This window comes from Rousettus aegyptiacus, unplaced genomic scaffold (genome assembly GCF_014176215.1).
Source record: "Rousettus aegyptiacus isolate mRouAeg1 unplaced genomic scaffold, mRouAeg1.p scaffold_m13_p_5, whole genome shotgun sequence".
Lineage (NCBI taxonomy): Eukaryota > Metazoa > Chordata > Mammalia > Chiroptera > Pteropodidae > Rousettus > Rousettus aegyptiacus.
This window is the reverse complement of record NW_023416308.1, coordinates 63,260,529-63,287,398: the sequence shown is the minus strand read 5'-3', so window position 1 is coordinate 63,287,398 and position 26,870 is coordinate 63,260,529. Positions and strand designations below refer to the sequence as shown.

The 26,870-nt window shown below is 31.9% G+C and overlaps 1 pseudogene; it reads right to left on the bottom strand.

Annotated features, from left to right (window-relative positions):
• Positions 1–15,507: 15,507 nt before the first annotated feature.
• Positions 15,508–15,626, bottom strand: LOC118603059 (annotated as a pseudogene).
• Positions 15,627–26,870: the final 11,244 nt, after the last annotated feature.

Genomic DNA, 26,870 nt, shown 5'->3' with positions numbered 1-26,870 from the left:
CTACTGTTGTATTATTTTATTCTGGACCATGTGGATGATGCATTGTAGAGACTCTGGAATCTTTTATCTTCCTCTGAAGAATGTTGTTGTTATTGTTGTTGTTGTTTTTCCCAGCAGGTAGTTAACGTGGCTGGACTCACATCTCACACTGTCTGCCCTATGGATTGCTTTCCACCAGGTTCATTGGAGTTTTTCCATAAATGCAGTCTAGGGTTATTTAAGTATTTCGCTGAAGTATATACATAGTTTTTGAAACTTCTCATCTATGGATTCTTCCTTTTTGTCATTTCCCTCTTTACTTTCTAGATGCGTCAGCAGTCCTGAACTCTGTCATCTGACCCCTCAAGCCACAGTGCCTGCAGCATCCCCATTTGTCCTAGCATTCTCACTTGTTCTACCACTTACGCTCTAGCACACAGCTTATATGAGGGAGTGTTCCCGGGAAAAATGTCACAAACACAAATTTTATCCACTGCTGTTACTTTTTAAGATAGATCCCTGCTTTTGGTAACTATAGTTTCAAAACATTTTCAAAAAATATTTTCTCCATAGTTTTTGTTACTGTTATTTATAGGTCAGTGTGATACAACAAGCTACTTTATTAGTACCAGAAACAGAGCTGCAGATTTAAATTTGCAAAAGAATCATCTCACTGTCATGTGGTAAATGGTTTGAAGGGGATCAGTAATGAATGCATGAAGATGTTAAGAGGCTACTGAATTAATCTGTGAGAGATATTTCAGTAACTTGGACTAAAGTGGTGGTAGAGAAGATAATAAATAGTGGATAAAGTTCAAATATGTTAATTAATTGTGCTTAACAATATTATTCCTTTACATACATTATGGAATTAAATCATTTAGTTTTAAGGACTAATTATATCCTTGAAATGAAGATCTAGCTTTTCTTTAGCACTTGATGAAAATGCCATGCTACCTAAAATCTATAATGGAACATATTGTTTGTAACATGCGACATGATACTATATATTACTCTGAGAGAAAATACCTCACTGCCAATTCAACCTTAATATTCTATTGAGTGTAAGATGAATCTTAACTTTAGAGATATTAAAATCTGAGAAAAAAATACCTCTCTTGGAATGAAAGAAATATTATATTTCATAAAAATTATTCTGAAAGAACTCTATTGGATGTATTACTTTCTTCTTCTTCCTAAAAGAACCCTAGTTCTGTTCTAGAAATGTCAATCATGCAGCTCTGTGACTCAGAAGAAGCTGATTTCGATTATCCTAAATTAACAATTATGATCTCATCTCCATTTCCAGTGATTGATTGAGGGACCTAGGATTCATCTTGTCAATAAAAGACATTTCTCTGGGGGCTGCTACTGATTTGGGGCCCCTTTTACTAAACTGAGCCAATTAACTAAAGGAAAGATTAGTTTTCGATTGGAGGAGGGATTGTTCACATCAATTGGATATGTTCAAGGAATTATATTGTTCCAGTTGCAGCCACCAACAATTCTGCAAACCAAAAGGGAAGCTAGTCTGAGGACCAAATCAACACCAAGAGACTAGCAGACTATAGGGAATCACAGAAAAGTAGAGTCTATATTCTGACCGAACCAATGCCTGAAGATGGCCATACCTTTGAATTACTTGTAAATATAATTTATTATTTTTTAAGTCAATTCGATTTAGAGTTTTAATTATTTGCATCTGAAAGGTCCCTAGGCCATATACAGTACAAGTCAAAACCCCTGAGTACCTCTAGGTTGGTGGTTCATTTGCTTCTGATTTTTAACTGATAACTATGCTGTTTCTCACTTCATCTTCCCAGAAGACAAAAGATCTGTCCTTGGCTCTCCCGATAAACATACCCTGGCCTTATACCAAATTTGCTGCTGCCACACTCTCTCATTCTTCAAACTAACTTTCCATGACTCTGGCTGACCTACTTATCCTTTCTGTTTCTCTTTTCACTGTTGACAACTGTCTTCCTGGGCCATGCATAGATAGGATTGTTCAACTGAATTTATTTTCTGCACAATGGCAATAAATCATACTAATTATAAAGGGTGGATCATACCAGTCTGTCCTCATAGTTCCTTTTCCAGAGTGGATCCAACAATTAAACATATTCATTGTCAGAATTATCCCTTTGATATTATACATTTAGGAGTTTTAGAAAACACTTAAAAGTATTTAACCTTCTTGGTCTAAACTTTATCCTATCTTTTCAGTCCATAATTGCTTTCGTGACATTTCTGTTTCACTTTTCTGCTCAAATTTACATTAGGTTTCACTCATTTTAAATCTTTACTGTCATATTTTCTTCTTGTTTTATGAATGAATATGTATTCTTACATATTTTCAACATAAAATATATTTTTAAAAGACAACATTTCCATTTTTTAAATGATAGCATTTGACATCTATTATACTTTTTCCCCTTCAATTTCAATGTGTAAATGAGTGACAATTTTGCTTGCGCAGAGAAGCAAAGGTATCTGACAAGTTAAATTTTCATCTACTTTTTTGGCTTTAATTATGCTCCACAGAAAATCAAAACAGAAGATAGTAGATATGCCTAAAATTTTATGAAGAGCAAAATTAAGATTATAATATAAATGTAAAAGTTAAAAATCTCAGTCCATGACCTCAGATGTGAAAGAAATCTATTTTTCAATAATTTAATTTAAATTTTAACCTTTTTTTTATTTCAGTAAGGTCTGCTCCTTCTTTCCTATTTGTCAGGTAGAATATTAGGGGTAACAGAGGGAGGAGTTGTTGGAGGGTCTTTGGCCCTTGTTCATATTCAATCTACCGTAAATACTGTAAAATTTCTCAGGTCCATTTCAAATCCTGCTGCTAACACTCATAAATCACTACCGTATCTCTTACACTATCAGACCTAATTCTATGTTGGCTATGTGTACATTCCTCTTCAGTGTGTGCATGTGTTTATGTGTGAATGTGAGTTATTCATTGGGTGTTTTGGAGGGCAATGTTGTTGGCTGTTGAGGGGTGTGTATGAAGACGGAGAAGTCAATGTGCTGCTTTCCTGAATTCCTCCATAGCAAGGGAATTCAGACATTGTGCCAGGTCATCTCTACCTAGACATGTAAAGAAATCATTTTATAATGGCAGGGCTGAACTCAATAACACAAACCACCTTTCTGGTTTCTTTGCCCTGAATGAGAAGCATGGCTTCTGGTGTTTTCAGATCCATAGGCTATACTCCCAAAATATTATTTTTCTGACATAAATGTATATTTCAATTTATTCAAGGCATAATACACTTAAAAGAATATGCTTTTGACATATATAATTTTTGTTTATTTCCTTCAAGCTGCCCTTGGCATAAATTTCAAATGCCTACCTTAAAAAATAAAGCCGTAAATATTCCAAGTATTCTCTTTTTCTGCTATTATCTCTTTCCTGGAACAGTAAACATAAAAATACCTTAGCTGTTACCTGAATGGGAGGAGGGGGTCAATAATTAACAGAAAGTAAAGGAAAAACACACATTGATTATTGTAGCAAATTACTTCATTATACCATTATTGATCTTCAGTTGGTCACCCTGTTCTCACTATTTCTTCTTGCAATTTTTTATATTTACATATATTTTAAAAACACTTATGAATGCTATATCTAACTTTCTAAAATACCACTTTAGCCTAGTTATGCAACTGCTCTTTTGCTCTTCATTTCCTAGAGATTAAAATCCAACTTTTTTAGTGACATTCAAGTGTTAAAATGTATCACTCCAACTTATGTTTCCATCCTAGTTTCTCATAAGCAGTCTGTAATAAATATTTACACCTGCTCAACGGCCTGTTTGTTCTTTTTCTCCTGCTATCTAAAAGTCCCTAACCTTGAAAGTGTCTCAAATCCTTTTCATCCCTCATGCCTTTTTCAGTCACACCAGCTTAAAAGTCATCTCTTCCCATTGGAAACAGCAGTAACGCTTGCCCGGGTCACCACCATAGCTGAGCTGTACTTTGTTTTGACTATTTCTATTATTGTTCAATGTTTTCACGACTTATGAAGATAATTCTTTAAAGCACAGGTACCAGTCTTCTCTCATCTTACTGTCAACAACATACATTGTACTGAGTAATCACTTGAATTGTTTTATAAATTTTATAGAATCCTCAGCGAGTTCATTATAATGAAACCAGAGAAAAACTTTCCGTGTTTGTTCCCTAATTATTCTGGCTATCAGTCAAGTTCTTAAAATATACAATTCCACTCTACATCTGTGATAAATATTCAAATACAGAACAATGAATTTATAACCATTCATACCATTATTTCATTTGTTACTTAAATACATTTGATCAAAAAATAAAGAATAAAAATATTTACTCAAACCCTCAAAAACATCTAAAGAAAACAACCAATAAATTGTTATTAGTCATTTAGAACTATCATGGTCACTTCTGTTCTTACAAAGAAAACTTTAAAATCTATAGTGTTCTTCAATGTCCCCTAAACATGAATATAAAAAAAGTTCATTTGAGTTCAATTTTTATGCTGCATGTAGCACTACCAAGGGATGCAATGATGAATATTGAAGCAAATTGGAGATGTTCCTGTCACTGTCTTTGATAAATTAGTCAAAGAAAAAAATCTGCAGAGGATGAGATGTTTACCTTCTTGGTGATTCTATTTGATCCTCGATGCATACACACTAATAATATTAAAAATAACAATAATAATAAATAATTTAGAATATCTATTCCATACTTAAAATTTGTGCTAGCAGATCTTCATGGTTATTAATAAAATATTAATTGAATTTTACTTGATAATTCAACATTCATATAGTTTGTACATGCCTGTGTAACAATTTTGTTTTTTTCAAACACAATATAAATGAGTCCAAAGATCAAACTCTGGAAATAGTTACATATATTAATAGCTGTGGAACTACTCTGATTAAAGTGTTTTCCTATGAGAGACTCAAAACTAAACAATTTTCATAAACATTTTTACATGCTGTATTAAATTCAAAATTAGCCACAAGTATGAAATGACATATAGTTTAGAAATACTGATTAATTTCAAATATGTTAGTTAATATACATTAATAAACACAAGCTATGTCAACCATTGTAAATTGCAAATATAGACCTCATATTGTTATTGAATGCTTTATGATTACTGGATAGAATATATATGTGGAAAACACACCCAGCCAATCATTGGAGTGATATATCTATGTATTATATAAAAGATGGTGATGATAGAATTCAATTTAAATGTGTTCAATTGGAGGCTTCTTCAGAACATCCAAAGGGAGACAGCCAGTCAACCATAGAGAAGAGGAATCTAATTTTATATGCAACAATGAACGATTAAAGATGATAAATGTATGGATAGGAAAATGGACAAGCTAGAAGACATCTTCTTCCAGACACACGTTATTTACAATTCATTACTACACACACACACAAACACACACATATGTGTATATATACACACACACAAACACGTGTATGTGCCTGTGTGCATGTATTTAGTGTATAAAACAGTTTCAGTATTCTTCCATGAAAACTATAAAATTACCAGTATAGTTTCCAAAGACAATTAGCTGGGACAAAAACAAAAACAAAAATGAAAACAGAGGTTATGTAAAAATAGATATTCAAATTAATTATGCTTTTCCTGGGAGTTATATAACAGATCCATTTATCTATCAAAAGAAAATTTTCAAAGTTTACTGGTCTCTCTGCTTCCTTTATTACAATTCTATTTGAATATCAGATACGATTTTGAATAAAATTATTTCACAATATCAAGACTCTGCAAATATAGCTTACTCTCCTCAATAATGTTTACAAATGCTGTGGCCTTAGGAAATTTTATACATGTATTCCCTGGTCAAGACTTTCTTTGTTATGTCACTGAAATCTATCCTCTATTTATATCCATTCTCAGAAAAAAAAAAATTAAATGATAACTTATGTAAATTAAGTTGACTGGTAGAAGTTACTATGGTACGAATTAGGACAATCATATCTACTTTAAAAATTTATCTACATAAAAGTCTATATAAAGTCTTAAATAATGGACAGTTTTGAGGAATTTTTAAAAGCTAATTTGACTTACGCATTTAAGCTTAATATAAAATAGTGTATTTTAGATGACTCCTAAATTTTACTATATGCAAATTTTAAAAATTTTACCCATTCTTAGTTGCTTTGTGCAATAAAGTTATAGACGTTCGATGGAAGCAAGGTTTCTAAAGGGGTTCTTATCACTTTTTTTTCAGAACCAATTAATATCACATTTTCATTGGAAGATAATCAGGAACAAGACCTCTTTATCAAATATTTGTTTGTCTTATTACTTGTGGACTAGTTTTTCCTCTATTTTATTAGCTCTTAACCAACAATTTGGTTGTTCGTTAATTTACTCATGGTTTGCATTCACATTTTGATATTTAGAATGAATGATATGTAATGCAATCCAATTATGTGAAAGTGCCTTCTCATCTATCCATGGCCTCACCTGATTATCAGAATAATCCTATGAGATAATCAGGGCTGACATTGTAATCTTCATTTTATTGACAAAAGGAAAAGAGAAGCAGAGAACTGACTTGATTTTCTAAAGATCACACAGTAAATTATTGATGAGATGGAGAGAACTCGAGACTCCTGAGGGTATTCTTTCAAAGTTGTATGTAGTTCTAGGTTATGATCATGAGGATAAATTTAAATTGTACTCTCTTGGCATAATTCTCCATGCTAGACTATGAGTTTCAGATAATTTGTTAAACTTTTTTGGAAATTATTCAGAGTACATATGGCACGAAGAAGCTATAAGATATAGAATTATATCTCTCAAAGTAGTATCATTTCAATGTCGCCCTCAACAATTGATACCATACCTTATACCACGTTTATCATTACCATTATCACTATTTTCTTTCTTCATCTTAAAAAAAAATCTGCTTTGCAAGTAAGTTTGCACTTTATAAGTTTTTTTCTTTTTCTTAAGATGGATTAAAAACTTAAATGTGAGACACAAAACCATAAAACTTCTCAAAGAAGACATAGGCGGTAAACTCTCTGATATTACTACTAGTAATTTCTTTTTGGATATATTTCCTTGGGCAAGGGAAACTGAAAAAATAAACAAATTGGACTATATCAAACTAAAAAGTTTTTGCACATCAAAGGAAACTATCAACAAAATGAAAAGACAACCTACTACATGGGAATAGATATTCACTTATGATTCATCTGATAAGGGGTTAATATTCAAAATGTATAAAAAACTCATACAACTCAATAACAAAGAAACAAAAAAATCCAATTAAAAAATGGACAGAGACATGAATAGATATTTTTCCAGAGGAAAAATAGATGGCTAATAGAAATATGAAAAGATGCTCAAGGTCACTAATCATGGCGAGGACGTGGAGCAAAGGGAACCTTCATACACTGCTGGTGGGATTGCAGATTGGTACAGCCTCTATGGAAAACAGTCTGGAGGTTCCCCCCAAAATTAAGAATGCATCTACCTTTTGACCCAGCAATTGCACGTCTGGGTATTTATCCAAAGCAAACCAAAACAATAATTCATAAAGATCTATGCACCCCTATGTTCATGGTAGCACAAATAACAATAGCCAAGATATGGAACCAACCTGAAGGCCCATCAACAAACAATTGGATAAAGAAGTTATGGTTCATATATACAATGGAATATTACTTGGCCATAAAAAATAAATCCTACCATTTGCAATGACATGGGTGAACCTTGAGGTTATTACACTGAGTGAAATAAGTGAGACAGAGAAAGATAAATACTATATGAGTTCACTTATTTGTGGACTCTAAGGAACAAAAAGAACAAACTAATCAAAAAAAACCTCAGGTATAGAAGACAATCTGGTGACAGTCAAAGGGATGGGAGATTGGGCCACTGGGAGAAGGGGTGATGGGTGAAAGAAGTACAAATTAGTAGTTGATAGATGGTCACAGAGATGGAGAGCGCATCATAGGGACTGCAGTCAGCAGTAATGTGATGGCTAGGTATAGAGCACTAATAATAAAATAATAAAATAAAATAAAATAAAATAAAATAAAATAAAATAAAATAAATAAAATAATAAAATAAAATAAAATAAATAAAATACTAAAAAAATCACCTACTTTAGTCTCTCCTATGAAAGAGCTAAGTTATAAACAGTTTGATATGATATACATGTTTGTCAGTATAATATCTTAGGGTAACTAAGAAACGAATTCTTACTTATTAGTTCTGTGTTTATAGAAATGATTTAACCTCTCTAAAGCTGATTTTTCTTATATATTATTTTAAAATAATAAACCCTATCTGGTGTAAATTGTTTAGATTATTAAAAATATATGTCAGAAGCCTGGCACATAGAAGCTGCTCAATAAATTATCTTAATTTATTTTAGACTTTGCAAGTTTAAATACATTAGTTCTTCTTAAAATGATATATCAGTTTTTATTAAACTTATTTCTATTCACTTCTTGCAATTTAGAAGGCTTCCAACCTAGCCTTTCTTTCAAATCTTCTTCATCCTCAATGTATCCTATAAAATGTCTTCTAAAATTCCATCACACTAGACATGCCCTCCAATTTTTCCCTCTACCTTAGAGTAAATATAAACTCCTGATCTATGGCATCCAAGATATTTCACAAAATGATCTTTATTTAAATTCCAGACATATTATCACATTCACTTCTATGTATGTCTTTCTCTTCATCCAAACTGGACTATCACACATTCCTATTTTTCCATTTCTTTAGCAAGTAATTCTCTAGCGTCAAACTAAGTTATCATCTACAATTGAGTAATAGCCGTCCATCTGGCTTTCTCTTTAGAAACATCTTGAATTCTAGCTCTTTAATCTTTTATAAAATTTAAGATTCAGATTATCAATTTCCAAAATTAAACACTTGGAATTTTAATAAAAATTTTATTGAATTTATAGATGTATTTGATATTGAATGATTTCTTTATAATATTAATTATTATTCATGATGGTATATGTCCCTATTTATTTTTTCTTTAATATCCCTTAATACAATTTAAATTCTTTCTTATGGAGGCCTTAAATATGTTTTATTAAATGGAATGAAATGTTCCGTTACTATTGTATTCTAGCTATTTACTGTTGGTGTATAGAAACGTAATTTTTTTTGTATCTTAATCTTATATTCAGTCAGCTTGCTAAATGCTCTTACTATATTCAATATTATAATTTTAGACTATTTTGAGTTTTCTGATTAAATGATTGCAACACCTGCACATATCATTAACTTGTATTTCCTTCTTCCAATCCTTTTACCTCCAATCATAGTCTAGGACCCCCAACACAATGTTGAGTAGAATGGTGATAGTATTTGTCTTAAGTAGAGTTAATCCAGGAAAATAAGTAACTTATTTATGGAAGAAATCCCGAGGAAGAGAATAAGAGACTGATGAGAGTAAAATGTATAAGGAGGGAAAGCCAATAGAAGGTTGAGTAACTGATTGATCACCTCTGGTACAAATGGTGCTTGGTAGTATCAAGATTATATAAGATACTGCAAAGACTATACTTCACAATTATTCACTTGAAAGAGAGAAGCATTTATCCTCTGGCTCCTATCCCCTATTGGTTAAGAATTGTCTATGAGTTACTAATTCACTCACCCCCCACCCCCCCCAGCTACATATGCATGAATGCCAGTAAAATTTCCACAGGTCTCTCAAGTTATAGTATGAAAATCCCAGGGCAGAAAGTAACACTGTGTGGGATAGCTGAAGCAAAGTACTGTCAGTTTACACCTATGTGATCCTGACTGTTATAATGACTGGAGTAAAAGGTGAGCCAAGAGGATGTGAGGCGTAGCCTAAGTACCTGATACAAACAACATCTTTGTCTTATAGAAAACAATCTCAATGATTCTCATTTAGGATGATTGCTCGTTTTCTTATAACCTTATTCATACTAAGAAAGTCCCCATTATATTCCTAATTTATTAATTATCATCACCATAAGTATTAAATCAAAAAGTAAATTGTTTTATATATATAATGATGATCATAAAATTTTTGCTTTTAAATCACTTAATTTTTTTATATTAAATTTCAGGATTGTCTTTTATTAAAACACTCATTTATGCCTGGGATAAAATTAATACATTTACAGTGTACTATTTTTTTATACATTTTGGTGTTGATTTCTTAATATTTTCTTTAGGATTTTCTTTCACTTATAGTCATAAGCAAAATTTTTAATTGGTCTTTCTTGTATAGTTTTGTCTAAATTTTATGCCACATTGAAAATGGTCTCATAGAAGCCATTTGAAGATATTCCCTTTTCTAATTTTCTGTAAGAGGTTAAACTAGAGAAGATGTTTTTGAAAATTTTCAAGAATTCCTCTCTAAAACTTGAAAGATTTGCTTGCAGGAATATTTTAAAGTCATGTTTCAATTACTTTAATGCTTGTAGAATTATTCCTGCTGTTTTTCGTCTTTGAATTTAAGTCTAGCAAGACATATTTTCCTAAGAACTTCAATTTTATCAGAAGTTTTGAAATGACTGGCAAAACTATTGGAATACTATGTCTAGTGAAACACCTTTTATTACTAGAATTATTTTTTATCTCTTTTTGTTTTTACTTTAATGGCTTCAGAAAATTTTGTCTCTTTTTTACTTTTTTGTCAAATAATTTATTGATCTCAGAGGTATCTTGCTTTAATATTTTAGTAAATTTTGCTCTATTTTTACTATAATGTTCTAATGTCTTTAAATTTCATCTATTTTTTCCTATTTTAATTTATTACATTGTTCCTTAGCTCATAAATTGGGAAGTCTTCCTCTTCCCTAATAAAAGTAATTAGGATATATATTTCACTTAAAGCATCTGTATTGCTGCATTCTATAAGTTTTAAAATATATCTAATGTTTTTATTATAATTTAGTTCTTGGTATTTTTATTATAATCTTGTTTAGACCATGAATTGTTTAGCAATATGTTTTTACAATTTCTAAACATGTAGAATTTTAATTCATATTTCTGACACAATTTTAATTCATACACCTGACACTTACTGGATTTTGTTTACCAATATCACGGTAATAAAAAATTACTTTAAATAAAGAAAAAGAAGTTCATATTTTTGTCATAAACTCCAAACTTAACTATGCTGATAAAAGATTATGATTTTTGATAACTCTCTTCAAAGTCTTCTGAGACTTTCTCTGTGGCTTAGTACATGATCAATTTTTTAAATATTTTTTATGTATGCTTGAAAAAATATCTTTTTATTAATTATTACATGTAGAACTCTGTGTCCATTAGAGTAAACCTGATGATTACATTGTGGATATGCGCACTCACACACACACACACACACATAAAATTTAGATTCCTTAACTATTGATTAATAAGTTATGTGTTGAAGCTACTACTAAAATTGTAGATTTATTAATGTCTCCCTGTATTTCACTCAATACATACTTCATTTATTTTGAGGCTATTTTATTACATATATACACACATAATACTATATATTCTTGGGAAATTGAAATTGGATCATTAGTAATACTCTCTACCTCAATAACTTAGTGTCTTAAAGTGTATTTTATCTAATATTAATATAATTATTTGTGTTAGTAGTCATCTGAAATGTCTTCATTTTTGCTTTCTCCTTCGTTTTTTTGATTGTCCTTATATTTCACATGTTTCTTGTAATTAGGATTTAGCAAGATTTGGGTTGTTATCAACAGTCTGGGTCTACAGCCATGCCACCCTGACCGTGACCTATCGTGTCTGACCTCAGAAGCTAAGTAAGGTCAGGCCTGGTTAGTACTTGGATGGGAGACCACCTAGGAAGACCACATGCTGTAGGTGTAAAAATAAACAAACAAAATAAACAACCTGTCAGAATTTGTCTTTGAACCAAATACAATTTTCCATATATATAATTACTGATTTATTTAGATCTGTTACTCTCCACCTATATTTTTATTATGTCTCATTTTTACATTTCTTTTTAATATTTTCTTTTTAAAATTGATAACTATATCTCTTTTAATAAAATTAAAAGTTAGCATATTTTCACATTTCCTGGTCTCCCTTCCCAATTTCCTTTTCTGATATAAGTATTACATGTAATGATTTAATGAGTTTCTCAGTTGCAATTATTCTGATATTGTGTATGCCTAATATGTGTTTTTTTTATTATGCCTTCACATTACAATAATTTAAAATCATTGTTTTTTCTAAGAGTCTTATTATTTTGACTTGTGAGTTCATTTCTCCCAGAAGTATCACCTACTTTTATCAGATAATGAGAATTAAAGATGACTAGAACATAATATTTTCGGTCTGATAAATTCAGAAGTTTGGAGTAGGAAAAAAGCCAAGAGTAGAAACATCTAAGTTAACCAGGTTCAATCACTCTTCATTCCGGAAAACAAAGTCTCATCAGGTATTCACTCTTCACAGCCCAGGAAGAAGAGATATTTATTTCTAAATCCTGGGTTTTGAAAAGAGAAAGATGGGGAAGCATTTGATTAATGTCAGTTAATCTATTTGTGATAAGCACAGAGCTTCTTCAATAGCAACCACTTCCTAATACACATGAATCCATGTGTGGGGCCAAGCATTATTTGCCCCCAAGCAATGGCCAAGAAGATGCAAGAGCAAAACTCTAGTAATTCCCAGTCTAATTTAGCCTCAGCAGTGCTCGGCTGCCTCCTGTCCAATGTCACTGCCCTCCATATACCAGTCTGAAAACTCCAGTCTCCTCAGAGGTTTGTCTCTATTTTCCCTGCTTAGATTCCTCAGAAGTCCAATTTGGGGAAGAAAGCCAGAGTCAGACCAATTCAACCTTTTAGTCAGAGAAAGAATGAAAGAGAGAAGAGGAAAAAAAAAAAAAAAGAGTCTATCCTACTCCAGTGTGACTTCATCTTAACTTAACTGATAGTATCTGCAATGATCCTATTTCTAAACTTTCTAAAAGGTTGCATTCTGAGGTCCTAGGGTTAGGACTTCAAAATATATTTTGGGGGGACATGATTTAACCCATGTATCTAGTTTAACTTACTTTCGATGTCACATTTGGGTCACATAAAGCATGTTTCTCAGCACTGATTGTCCATTCAAATTACCTGGAGAACACATAAAATACACATAAAATACTTAGGCCATCCTCCAGAGTAATGGAATTAAAATTTTTCTGAATGACACTAGAGAAACTATATTTTAAAACATCCCCTGGGTGATTCTGAAGCCTAATTAGATCTAAGAACCCTGAGAGAAGACATGCATAAAACCCAATTAATATCAATCATTACTAACAGCAGGTAATGCCTTGATGGATCTATCGACTCACTCTACTAATTTGTGGCTTAGCAGACATACAATCTCCTACTTGTCCATAGTTTTTATATGTAAGAAAATTTGTATCCCCAATTAAATTAATATAATTATGAACAGATTTACAGAATTATACATATATATGCATATACATATATAAATATATTTATAATTATATATTTACGCACACATTCTCCTTTCTGCTAGAATATGATCTTTAAGAAGCTGGATATTTTTATCTGTTTTGTTTTATGCTGGACAATGCCCTGTCTAAAGAGGAGAGGGGAAGTGGTGGAAGTGGACAGGATAATTCTATCAATAGCATTGTTTAGAATTCTCAGCACATGATGATGATATAAAGCAGACTTTTAGTTGATTTTATTATTATTTTAAAATTCTCAACTGACAATGCATCCCTTATTGCTTGCACTCACCTCTCCCCCATTTACCACGGATTCCTGACACATCCTGGGTGCTCTATAAATGTTCATTGAGTGAATGAGTCAATTAGTATAAGGTGCTCAATAAATACTTGATGAAAAAAATAAAAGGATGGATAGACAAGAGAGAGTAAATGAACAAATGTATTTTTGCCTACATAAGTGAAGGAGGGAACTCCTTCAATTTACTTTGGCACTTTTCCTTAGTCTTAGAGATTCTGATGTATCATCCCATTAGCAATACTAAGAATTGTTTTGGTAAGAGAAATAAAAGAAATTCTCTAAACATGATAGTCCATAGGAAACTTCTAACCTGAAGATTGAAACATGAATACAAAATGACTATAAGCAAAAGATACAGAAGGAAAAAAATTACCAGCATAAGAAAGTAGTAAAAGGCAATAGAAAAAGCAAACCCTAAGTTTGAATACACATAGGAATAAAATCACACTTTTTTTCCCCCTTCAACAAGAAAGAAAACACATAAAAAAAGAATAAAAGGGAAAGGACAAATGTTATAAATAGCGGCAAAAGTAGGAAAATAAAAGCAAGGGAAATGAAATACCATGGTGAAGGAGAGGAAGATATAGAATCCTCAAGGAAGAAATAAAACAAACTAGCAAAAAAGCAGATTGTAGGCCTCTGATTGTATTTCATTTATAACTGTTCATACATTTTATTATATTTCTCTGGCAGGAGTCCCACATCTCTTTATGTCTGAAGGAAGTAGGTGGCAGAAAAATGTTGCTCTGGGGACTTGAGATTTATTGCCTTGTACACTTAGTGTTAGGCTGATTTTTTTTTCTTTAAATTACATGCCACTGTCATGTTCAAAATAAAAGCTTAAGATGGACTGCATGTCATGTATCACTGTAAAAATTGCTTTTATTAACAGTGAAAAACTAATACAAACTTATTTTTATTCTAAGCAAATCAGAAACCACTTAGGTGATACCAACTTCTATACTCATTTTATCTATCAAAAAATAGGGAAGGGGTTATCTCCCTTGGTAAATGAAACATCCCACAGGAAATGTGGAAACACAGCCATGAAAAGCCTGCCTTTTGAATCCAGAGAGCTTCAATGGCCTTGGGCAAGTTACTTAAATTATCTCGGCTTCAGTTTCCATAGGTGTAAATAGGCATACTTAAGTGTAAGCAGGCATACATAAATCATAGTATTTAACTCATTATGGTTGGTATTAGGATTAAATATTATAATGTTCATAAAGTCCTTAGCATAGTAACTGGCAAGCACTCAAAATAATAAGTAATTTTATTGTTAAAATCATAAATTTCTTCACAATTCTAAGGTCTACTTTAAGAAAAATATCTTAAACTTTTATAAATTTATATTCAGTTAAACCAGCCAATGAAAGAGAAAATATAACTAGCCACTTCCTCTATTTTCTATAAATAATTGAATTAAAAGTGTATTGATTATGTTTTCTTATTGTTTATATTTTTTAATTGAGGCATAATTGATATAAAATATTATATTAATTTCAGATGTGCAACATAATGATTTGATATCTGTATATATCCTGAAATGATCACCACAAAAATATCTAGTTAATATCCATCACCATATAAAGTTACAGAATTTTTTTGTCTATATTCTTCTCTGTATTCTTTTTTCTTAATTTTTTTTTATTTTTTAGGCAAGACAACCCTTGGTTGACCTCACATATTGCAAGGACCTTGTCAGTTTACTATCCTTTATGTTTTTATTTTTTGCACTTACAGTGCCTGGTCTTCCTAGGTGGTCTCTCATCCAAGTACTAACCAGGCCCAACCCCGCTTAGCTTCCAATATCAGACAGGATTGGGCTTGTTCAGGGTAGCATGGCTGTAGACTCCTACCTGTATTCTTATTGCTTATATTCTTGATGCTTTGGCATTTGAGCCCTTGATCCTGGAGAGACTGTCCATCCCAGGGCTATATGATAGCAAATGACTCCTCTGAAAGTGTACCTTTGAGGTACAAATAAACCAATCCAAAGCCCACATCCCCAACCATCTCTTTTCACAACTTCTCAAAACTAGGACAGTATTTTTCCTGTTCTAAATAACCCCAGGGCCAAGTAACAGGTACTAAGAACCACTCATACAGCCCAGAGCCATCCACAATTCAACTGTCTAATTTTAAAGCTTACTCAGCATACCTACCCTGTCTTACTCATTTCTTCCTATGAAAACCCTAGTCAAGGCTCTAGGCCATGATCTCCCCACTTGTCCTTCTGCCTTCTGATAGATGCTGGTCCCTCCCCATGTGGCCCTAGGTGGCATACTCTGCCTCCTGTTTCTAGGAATCTGTAAGTATAAATTTCTTTCTTCCTGACAATCATTTCTATGTCTACATATCTTACTATACACGATTAAAACAAATCCTAGGTAAAATTTAACACAGAAAAAATTAATAAACTTACTACTGTCTCATTCAGGTTAGCATCCTACCACTATTGCTCCCTGTTCCCAAATATCCCATATTTTTAAATCCACTCCATCTTTTAACAGCATCTCTGCCCATGCTGAGACAAACCCAAGAGCTGCTAACCTTGAGAGCCCTGTCCTAGCTTCTTCAATAACTTCTCTACCTGGTTTACAAATGTATTTTATACAGAGCCTCTGCCATTTTCCTCAGCGATTTCCTCTCCTACTTGGTATTCCCTTAAGTCTGCTGACAATTCTTTTAAGTTCTCATTTTTAGAAAATTTATTTTTCTTTTAGCCACTCAGTGAAAGTACTTCAACCCAAAACATTGGACAGCCTTATTCAGTTTTCAAGCACTGGGATCTTAAAATCCTATACTTTGCTGACAATCTTTATGCTAAATATTCTTTCTTTTTTTTTTTTTTTCACTTGTAGTGAGAAATTTCTCTTATACTTTGAATGACTTGTTCCTTGATTTCTAACTTTTCTTGCAGTAAATATCATGTCTCTGTTTTAACTGCATATTCCTTCTTATCCACCTAAATGCCATAACCAACCACATTATTGACTTAAGCACCTAAAATTCCAGAATTTTCCTATCCTGGAATTTTTCTATCACTCTTGGTACAGGACAAGCCTCATTAACTGCTTTTTAATCCTTACTTCTATGTTGCCAAGCATTTTGAGAGTACATTGACCTAACTTGGACCAAATCAAGTAAAAGCAGCCAACTCCACTAGCCCCCACCACCCCCGCCGCCCCCCGTATCTTAGCAATTAAACATTTCTTGTTGGCTCTCTCTTTTACTCTGCACAGTAGCTGGCTTGCAACTTTTCTACAATTTTCAAAGAAGTAATTTGTACCTCTTTTATCTCCAGCAGCTATTCTTGTCTCAGTTGTTAAGGAGGGTTTTCTGATGTTATTGTCTTCAATTAAAATGTACATATGTCTACGCACACATATTTATCTATTTTCTCCTTTCCTTCCACTTAAAACTCATATTCCATTTTAATCCGTTTCCCTCATCCTCTATGAGACCTGTGTACATCTAAGACTCTTGCAGTGGCAAGTCATTAAAATTCAATTTAAAATTTAGGCAATAATAAGAATGAATAGATTCATTTTAATAAAAATCTCACAGGTATAACTGGCTTTAGGAATGGTCAAATACAGGGACTAAATATTGCCATGAAGACTTTGTTTCTCCTCATTTTCCTCCTGCTGCATATATTTCATTTTCAGTCCCCAGATAGATGACCCAAGAAACTCCAGTGTCACTTTAATCTGTCACCAGATCTAGGGGAAGAACAAGAGTCTACGACCCCTGTTAGCACAATCAAAAACCTAAGAATTTGGTCTCAATGTCTCTGATACCATAATTTTTAGATATATACTATTCCTAAGTCAGTTCTCACCAGCTGAAAGAAATGCTTAGATGATCATCTGTATCCATGATGCTTAGAACTAAGGAAGGCAGGGAATAAAGGGAGTATGAACTCAACTCTACCACGTTCACAAAGACCAAAAATGAGAGGGTAGATTTTCAAACCAAAATTGGGTAAGAAACGGGTAAAACATTGGATGGCCAAAAGACAACTATTACCCATGATACTTAGCTCTGTCAATTTCTTCCTCTCTCTATATATTGTCTTATTTCTCTCCTTTATACAGGACCACATTAAAAAAAAGTCATTAAAATGTGTTTCTCTTTGACATATCTTTGTAGAAGAATCATTTCTGTCACCTTAAAGCTTTTTACAAATGCCATCAGTGTTATGGTCTCTGCTTTTATATTACTGATGTGTCACTAAACTATAGCATTATGATTTCTTCATTCAGCTTAAAACTAATAATATCAAGTGTTGTTAATGAATTAATCCTTGCCATATATATTAGATATAATTATATATCATAAAGCAAAAATAGAAAAAATATTATGTAAATTATTTATAATTAAATATTTTACAGTTATAATATATTAAATACATAATATATAATATAAATATATAATTTATATATAATTTTTTCCCATTTTGGCTTTATGAGCATACCTATCTCTTGAAATTCACCTTTTCCTTAGCCTCTAAGACATTGAAATTCTTCACATAACCTAACAGCTATCTGATAACTTTTTCTATCCCTTTTATTAACATCTTTTTCACTTTTCAAAACTTTAAATGTAGGAAATAATGTGGGGAAGACTTTTTCTCTTTTCTTATATAGTCTCTTCACCTAGTTTCATCTATTCTCGGCTTCAAATATCACTTCTTTGTTATGATCAACTCTCATATTATGTCTCTTAGGTTCTCCATCTACTCCTCCAAATTTATAAATATCTTTTGACGTTTACATCCTTAATGTCTCTGCCATGTCAAACTCAATTTGTGCTTAAATTAGAGTTCTAAAATTAATCTCAAAGACAATTTAATTTTCTTTATTGTTATTGGTGATGCAATTGTCATTGGAAATGCATCTAGGTTACATGGCTATAAATTCTTTAATCAAAGAATTCAGAATGCAATTTATTCTCTGACATAACAAACACTCAAAAATGTTTGTACATTTAATTTTTAATTCCATACTTTTAACACTCTCACATCTGTTATTTTTGTCAAGTTTTGTATATTTTGTGCCTGAAATATCACTTATGTTTATCACTATTGTTATACTCTATAGATACTTCTGTATTTCCAGACTTCCTCTGAACTTCAGTTCAATAACACCTAACATGGTCTCCAATCTTATTCTTTCTAACATTTCTAATCTATACTCCTCAGTTATATTAATTTTTAAAGAAATGAGGTTATAATTATGACATATCCCTAACCAATGAAACACACACAATCAAAACCCTTCGATTCTAATACTTACGGTATAAAATAAAGTCATAAAATCCTATTATTTAAGTCCAGAACGATAATTTACTATTATCCTAAGAATTATTTATTATTTTTTAATATTTATTATTTCTTAAATCATATATTCCCTAATTTATTTATTTCTGGACTATTTATTATTTATTAAATCCTATATTCTCTAATTCTATTCTTATCCTTTATTTTCTTTCCTTGTTTACATAGCCATGAGTGAAAACTTCATTCTCAGCTCAGAGAATTTTCTTCACACATCTGTTAGAGTACTTATCCTATTCTACATTTTGTTTTAGATATTTTTGTGCGTGTGTTATTTACTCTCCTTGAATTTTATTCTTTTGAGGGCAGAGGCCGTTTCTGATTTACCATTGTATCCCACATAGCATCTATCCTAAGGCCTTGAAGATACAAAAAGCTTATAAATATGTATGAAAATGATCTTTATGCTTGTGGTTTCTAAAACTCCCACTGTGCAATATCACTGCTTTGTTTTAAAATTTCTTTGTTTTCTTAAAAATACTAATAAAAAATAATGTTGTGGTGATTGCCTCATTTCTTTTTGTTTCATTTTATTATTATTAAATCTAGTCATTACCTAATTCTCTCCAGCAAATTTTGGAAATAATTATATGTATGCGTGTGTGTGTGTGTGTGTGTGTGTGTGTGTGTGTATTCCTTTTACTAATATTTCATGTTTTTTCCTAGGGATTTTTTTTTCTTTAATGTAGCAGTTAAGGGAGGAGCATACGTATTTCTGATGCTTACATGAAGTACTAGTCTCCAAATCTCAGCAATGCCAGTCTAGCAATTTGATCACAGAACTCACACATCTCTAGCTACACAATGTGGGAGTAGGTATTAGCAGGATCCTGATGAACAAAGCTGAAATGGTAAAAGTCAGTTATCTCAACTTCGGTTAGACAAGCTGGGCTATTTTCCCTTCTACTTCCTCGGCTGAGAAACATTTGCTTCTAAAGTTAAACATTAAGTATCCACATTCTGAGAAAGGTTCCCAAGAGATATGCTTTACAAAAGACTTCACACAGGACCCAAAAGCATCCTGAAGCTAAGCCAACCCAGAGGCTCCTCACAGGCTATTTTCTCACAGGCATTATGTTTGCTCCGGTAGTTAAGAAGACATTGTTGCAAATCCTGAACTTGTAGGGTGTCAGGGTCGAGACTGTAAATGAGAGAAAGTGTAAAAAGAAAGAACTGTATAAATGAAAATGGCCCAGCTTTAGTGGGAGTTCGCATTCGTTGGTCCAGTGTAGAAGGTCTCTAGGGACAACTCGGAGATCCTTAAATGGAAGGTGGGGTTGTGACTCTTGGGAATACCTTTGGAACAAGATCAGTACTGAGACCCTTTCCTTGCACTTCCTCTTTTCCTGACGCAGCAGTGACAAACGCCTTTGGAAAATCAGGTTTTCAGGATGCCAGTAAAGATACCTAGAGTTAAGGACATAGGTAAATATGATTTCAGATATTACTTGTTGACAAGATCAGGGTCTCCCTGTTCTGGTCAGCAATGAGCACATCCAGGTAAATCCATGCCTTATCCAACTTTATACCCACAGAGTACAAAGTGGCTGCCACAGAGTAGGTATAAATAAGTGTTTCTTCATTGATCAAATGAATAAAAGTGAGTAAATAAATGAGTTATTTGTTCAGGGCCTGATGGGACTTAAGTGACATAGCTAATTGCATTTAGAGGAGTTATGAAATGAAATGGTAGGAGACCAGACCACATGTTTGTTCTCTAACTTTCTGCAGGAAACCATTAAGTGATCCTTAACATTCATCCATGGGTAGAAGGAGATGAAGAAGGTTTATACAGCAAACTAAAAATAGTCCCAAAGTTTGTTAAAGCAACATTTTCATTACTTCAACTAATTAATTAAATAAGATGATAGACTGGATTTCTAATGCATATGGAAAATATCACACCTTCAGAACTTTCATGCTGTCCTCCATAGCTATGTTTTTGATGTTAAAGTTGCAATATCTACAATCTTCTTCCACTGTATGCTTCTTTTTAAGTTCTATTTCATACATACAAAAGAGTATAATTAAGGTTAAGATATAGAAAAGCTTTTATAGACTAATAAGATGTTCAATCGTACACCTATACTCCTACTTTAGAAATAAAACACTTGAAGCCCCTGTGTTTATATTTATAATTGTCCTCATGATGCATTCTCCCTCCTCTACGAAAGAAGTAACCACATCCTAAATGTCGTGTTTAATATGTTCTTGCTCTTCTTTACAGTTTTATGTATATGTGTCTGTCTGTGTTTGTGTTTGTGTGTATATAAGCGATGAGTGTGCATGTATTTATGCATATACACATGTAAGATTTTTCAACTTTATGTAAATAGAATTATATAGTACAGATTCTTCTGTGAAGTGATTTTTTTAACTCAAAAATTTTTGAGAAATCTATTCATTTCAAGTGTGAATTTGTTATTTTTGCAATGATTCTGGTATTTTTCTTTTAATGAAAAAAAGATGATACCAAACATTGTACACAAGTCTTTTCTGAACCTGTTCAAGTATCTGCTCCTAGGATTGAGTCCTCAGTATGTACATAGTCAATTATACCAAGAAGTTACATTTCTAAAGTGGCCTATGAACAGCCCTGATCCTTGACATTCTCACTTGAGACTTCTAGATTCTCTTTTCCTAATCCTGTGGGATGTTTATCATGAATTCTCACTATGGTTTTAATGATCTATTCACTGATTATTAATTTGGTTGAACATATTTACATATTCATTGGTTATATATCTTTCTTTACCTGTAAAAATATGTTTGTATCTTTTGATCATTTTTGTACTAAATTATTTTTTACATATTGATTTATAAAACTATTTTTAATATATTCTAGGTACTATTCTTTTGTCAATTAAATATAACTATCTTCTAGATTTCATATAATTTTTCTCTTTTAATGTCATCTTTTGATAAATGGAAATTCTGAATTTCAATGTATGGCAATTTTTCAATCCTTATCTTAAGAAATTATAAATGTTTTGCTTAAGAAATCCTGTCCTAACTCCTAGTCAAAAATATCATTTCCCACATTTTATATTTTTAAAAATCACAGTTTGTCTTTGACATTTATTTGTCTTTATTCAAGCTGGAGTTGATTTTATTATATAGTGTAATGTAAATATTCAGTTTCATTCTGGTTCAAGTAGATAATTGGATTGATTATGTCAATATTTGTTCATTAACTAGTTTCACCCTTCCATACTGATCTTCAATGCCAATACCATTTGCATCTCCTGTCAGTTTACACACACACACACACACACACACACACACACACACACACCAAGGTGTTCTACAATCATGTGTTCCTTAGGACTATCTTGGCTTTTTATGGCTTTCTTCTTCTATACATATTTTACAATTAATTTATCAATCTGCAGAATAAAATATCTGTTGAGATTTGACTGAAAATTAATTGAACCTATAAATGAATTTCAGGAGAATTTGCATCTTTATAATATTGAGTTTTCTTATCCAAGAATAAAATATATCTCTTTATTTGGTTCTTCCTTAGTGTATTTGAGAACTTTCATAAAATTTTCCATAAAAATTTTGCAAGCCATATGTTACATTATTCTTTTACATACAATATTTTTGTTTCTATCATAAATGGTACTTTTTTGCAATGTACTGATAGCTTATTGCTATAGAGTTAAAATGCAAACTGCATTTGTGTATCTAGCATTCTTATTAAATCCTACTAATTCAAATAAATTTCTACTATATATTCTTAGTTATTACCTGTAGGTAATTTTTTCCCTACTTTTCCAACCATTTAATCTTTTAATAATGACGATGATTAATTTTGCTTTACTTTACTAGCAGAGAGTCAAGGGATTGCTTCCTTTTATATCTAAATTGATTTTATGCATTTAGAAAGTTTTTCTTGCTTTCTTTTGGATAGATTGAGTATATCTATGCACATCTTTTACCCTCGATTCTCCTTCACCACACAAATACACTTTCTAAGTATAGACATTATATCTGACATTTATACGCTTTGAATATTTTTTTCTAAAAATATATCATGCATATTTAAGTTAACATCTAAAATTAATCAGTATATTTATCCTCTTCTCAAGTAGCATTAAAAACAGAACAATCTAAATATTCTCTTAAATTTTGTACATTCTTTGTTCAGTATTTCCATTTGAACCTTTTTCAGTAAACTAAAGTTGCATTCTTGATTGTTTTTTTCTTTAGCTCAGCAACTAATTCAGTAATTCTTAATCAATATCTAACCTCCATTTGAACTTTTCCACAGGGCATTTGACTTCAATTAGGATATTTCCCACTGAAATATTCTATTTAGTTCTTTCCAAATTATTCTGGTGATATGCTTTGTATATTCCTTATAATTTTATTGCATTTTTCATTTAGCTAAATGGAAGATATTTTTCATACAGTAATTATAGTATCACTGTGTGTAAGGATCCTAACTTTACATTTTCTAATTTCTTCTAATTTCATGTGTTTTATCATGTCTTTGGCATATTTTTTATTCTGAGATGGTATTCCATGAAACTTTGTCTATGTGTTTTGATGTCTTGGTTGTGAGATAATTTCCTGGAGAAGATTAATCTTAGTTTCTATGAGGTTCCTTGAACCCTTATCATCCAGAACTACTTTAAATTAAATTTTTAGTTTATTTTTTTCCCTGAACATGTAGGTAGTTTGAATCCATGTTCCAAATCTTTGTTAGAGCTTTCCTTTTTGTCTGATTTTCTTTTATCATTGGAATCAAATATACTCCCTCGTTATCTCTCATTTCTTGTTGTTTGTTTTTCTAGTTCAAAAGTTCACTTAAAGTTGTTCTCTTTCAAAATGTTTATTTCACTCTGTACTCTCTAAATTAACTTCTTGTGTAGTGAATCTTGTATTTTTAAAGCCAAAGTCTGAGAACACTGAAGATTATCAGATCCCTTTAGGCAGCCATCTGCTTGCTTACATCTTGGATTTATGTTTTCCTTATATTTTTGACTCCTGATGATATCCTTTATTATCTCATCCACTCTTCTATACGCTAAAGTTATTTATTGTAAATTCTATTTTAAAGAAAGGCCTTAAAATGAGAAGTGCTCAAGATGTTAGAAAAACAGATAGCTTACCTGAAGTCTAGTGGTTGGAAGAAAGGGAGGAGGGTAGTGTGTTGATGAAATTAAAGGTTCTCATAGGTCAGCAAAGGCCAATTCATATAGGGCATGAAAGTACATAGAAATGCATTTGGATTTTATTCTAATGGCTAAAGAAATTCATGGTTGGTTTTAAGCTCTCATAAAGTTGTACTTCTTTATTTTTCTCCTGCTTTTCTGGTTGATTGAAATTTTAATTTTGTTCTTGAGAATTTTATGCCAAATAACTTTAAAGTTGGTGTTCAGTAGATTTTAGGAAAGAATCACCTCAGTATTTTACAGGCTTTGTATGTTTAGAAGGGCCATGATGCCCATGCTCCTACTTTTCTACATAGGCCTTCTCTCTCCTGGGATATACCCCAGGCCAGATGAAAGCAAAGGCAGGCCGATAGGCCACAGCTTGCAAGGCAGCAGTTACAGATAGTTTCAACTAAAGTATAGTTGAGCTTAATAATGATAATAATGCCAACTCATAGAAGCTGGCAAAGCTCACAAAAATAATATAATTCAATTATGTGTAACATCCAATGTGGACCATGGATAGGCCAGTGATGAGACCCTACAAGGAAAAATGGGCTAGGTCTAAAAGCAGGTAGACTGACATGTGAAATTGTTCAAGCATTATGCTAAAATGTACCAATCTATTTATTGTGTGGACATTTAGGTATTCATAATAATTATATAACAACACTATATCCTTTTTCCTGGCCTTTAATTTTTACATTGTGCATGCAATCTGTTTCCTAAGCTTCAAAGATAGAATTTTTCCACTCAAGAACACCATATTTTATATTTAATTTTTTATAAAGACCTCTAGAAATAGCAATCCTGTTACTTTTCTTCCAAGTGCCTTTCTTGCATTTCTTATATGCAAGATGAAAATGTTGAGGAACTTGAGAATGGTGTTACTTAGAAAATTTTATAACTTGAATATTTCTCCAATTTGGAGCATGGGGCCAAAAAATTATATTGCAAAATATACCATATTCCTCTTGTCACAGCTGATATATAGTTATTCTATATAATGAGATAGTTCTATGTTAAAGTGTAACATGAAAAATCCCATTTTTCATATAGAGGCAGTGAAGTGCCTGTTAGTTGTTAAAATAAAAAATGTATTATCAAATGCAATACTTTAAACAATTATTCCAAATATACTGACTAGGTTTCTCTAGAACTTTTAAGATATTAAAATTTGTTTTGTTACCAATTTTCTATTTTCATATCTTTAGTCATCTTTTTTAGCTGAGAATAGAAATATGCGAGAAGGCAGACACTAGACTGTACATGTAGGAGGACAGAATCTCATGGATTCATTAAGTCTGAGATTTCTTCATGTTCTAATAGTATAATTCAAAAGCTAAAATTATAGATATTTTGAATAAATTCACTATTTCAGCTAACACCCCAGGGAGTTGCATCATACACCTTTCACAGTCTGAGACTCTTCATCTAATACCGAGAGAGAGAGAGAGAGAGAGAGAGAGAGAGAGAGAGAGAGAGAGAGAGAGATGAAGAGTCTCAGAGTGTGAAAGGTGTATGATATCCAAAGGATAGTATCAGAACTTCAGGGAGAGCATGTGTGGTTTTAAAAAGTATATTCAAAATTGTTATTATTTCAATTTGGTTCTAGACACAATCAATTTAAATAATGTCAAAGGATGGCCAAAATTTTATACATAACAAACTAATACTTTTTTGTTAATCATAAGAAGCATGGGCAAAATTAAAAATAATTAGTAATTTCCTTGAATAATCTTAATTATTATAATAACCTTAAACACATTTAAATAGACTGACACATTTGAGTGTTTAAGGTTATTATAATAATAGTTCCTTGCAAAATTGTACCTCCTCTAGAGAAATAGACCTCTAGAGAAATAGACCTATAGAGATGTTTAATGCACTGTGAAGATATTCCATAAGGTGCAGACTCCTACATTTATCTCAAACAGTTTCATCACAATGATTCTTTCTCTCCCTCCTCTCTCCCCTCTCTCCTCTCCCCTCCTCCTCCTTTTCTCTCTCTCTCTCTCTCTCTCTCTCTCTCTCCAGTTTATTCAGGGAAATACTTCACTTGAGTTTTTATTCACATGATAGCAGAAGTGGCAATTTGCTACCAATCTGTTTTGTTTGGTTCACGTAGATACAGATTAAGTGGTCCAAACACTGGAATTCCTTTCTTTATAAATTATCTGCAGGCACATAATGCTTTTCATCTTCAAAGCAAGTAATAAACACTGATTAACCAAACTCTAGAAAGGCATTATAGAATGGCAGCTTATGACTTCAGATATTATAGGGATTACTAACTCAGTAGAATAAATAAAACTAGACTGTAAAATTATATAATCAATGCTTTAGTTAAAAGTGTGTTTGTGACACACATCTCATTTTAAGAAATCTCAGCTTTCTAATCTTCATTGCTTTTCATCTATTTTCAAAAGAAATAAGAGGAATGATGGGGGTAAACTGTGTTTATTGAGAATGGAAGAAATTATTTTAGAAAAAATATAGACATGCTTTTGTCAAATGTATGGTTGGAGTGGCAATGACATACTATGTAAAAACTTGGAAAGGAGTTGTTAACACTGCAATTCATGATGTCTTCT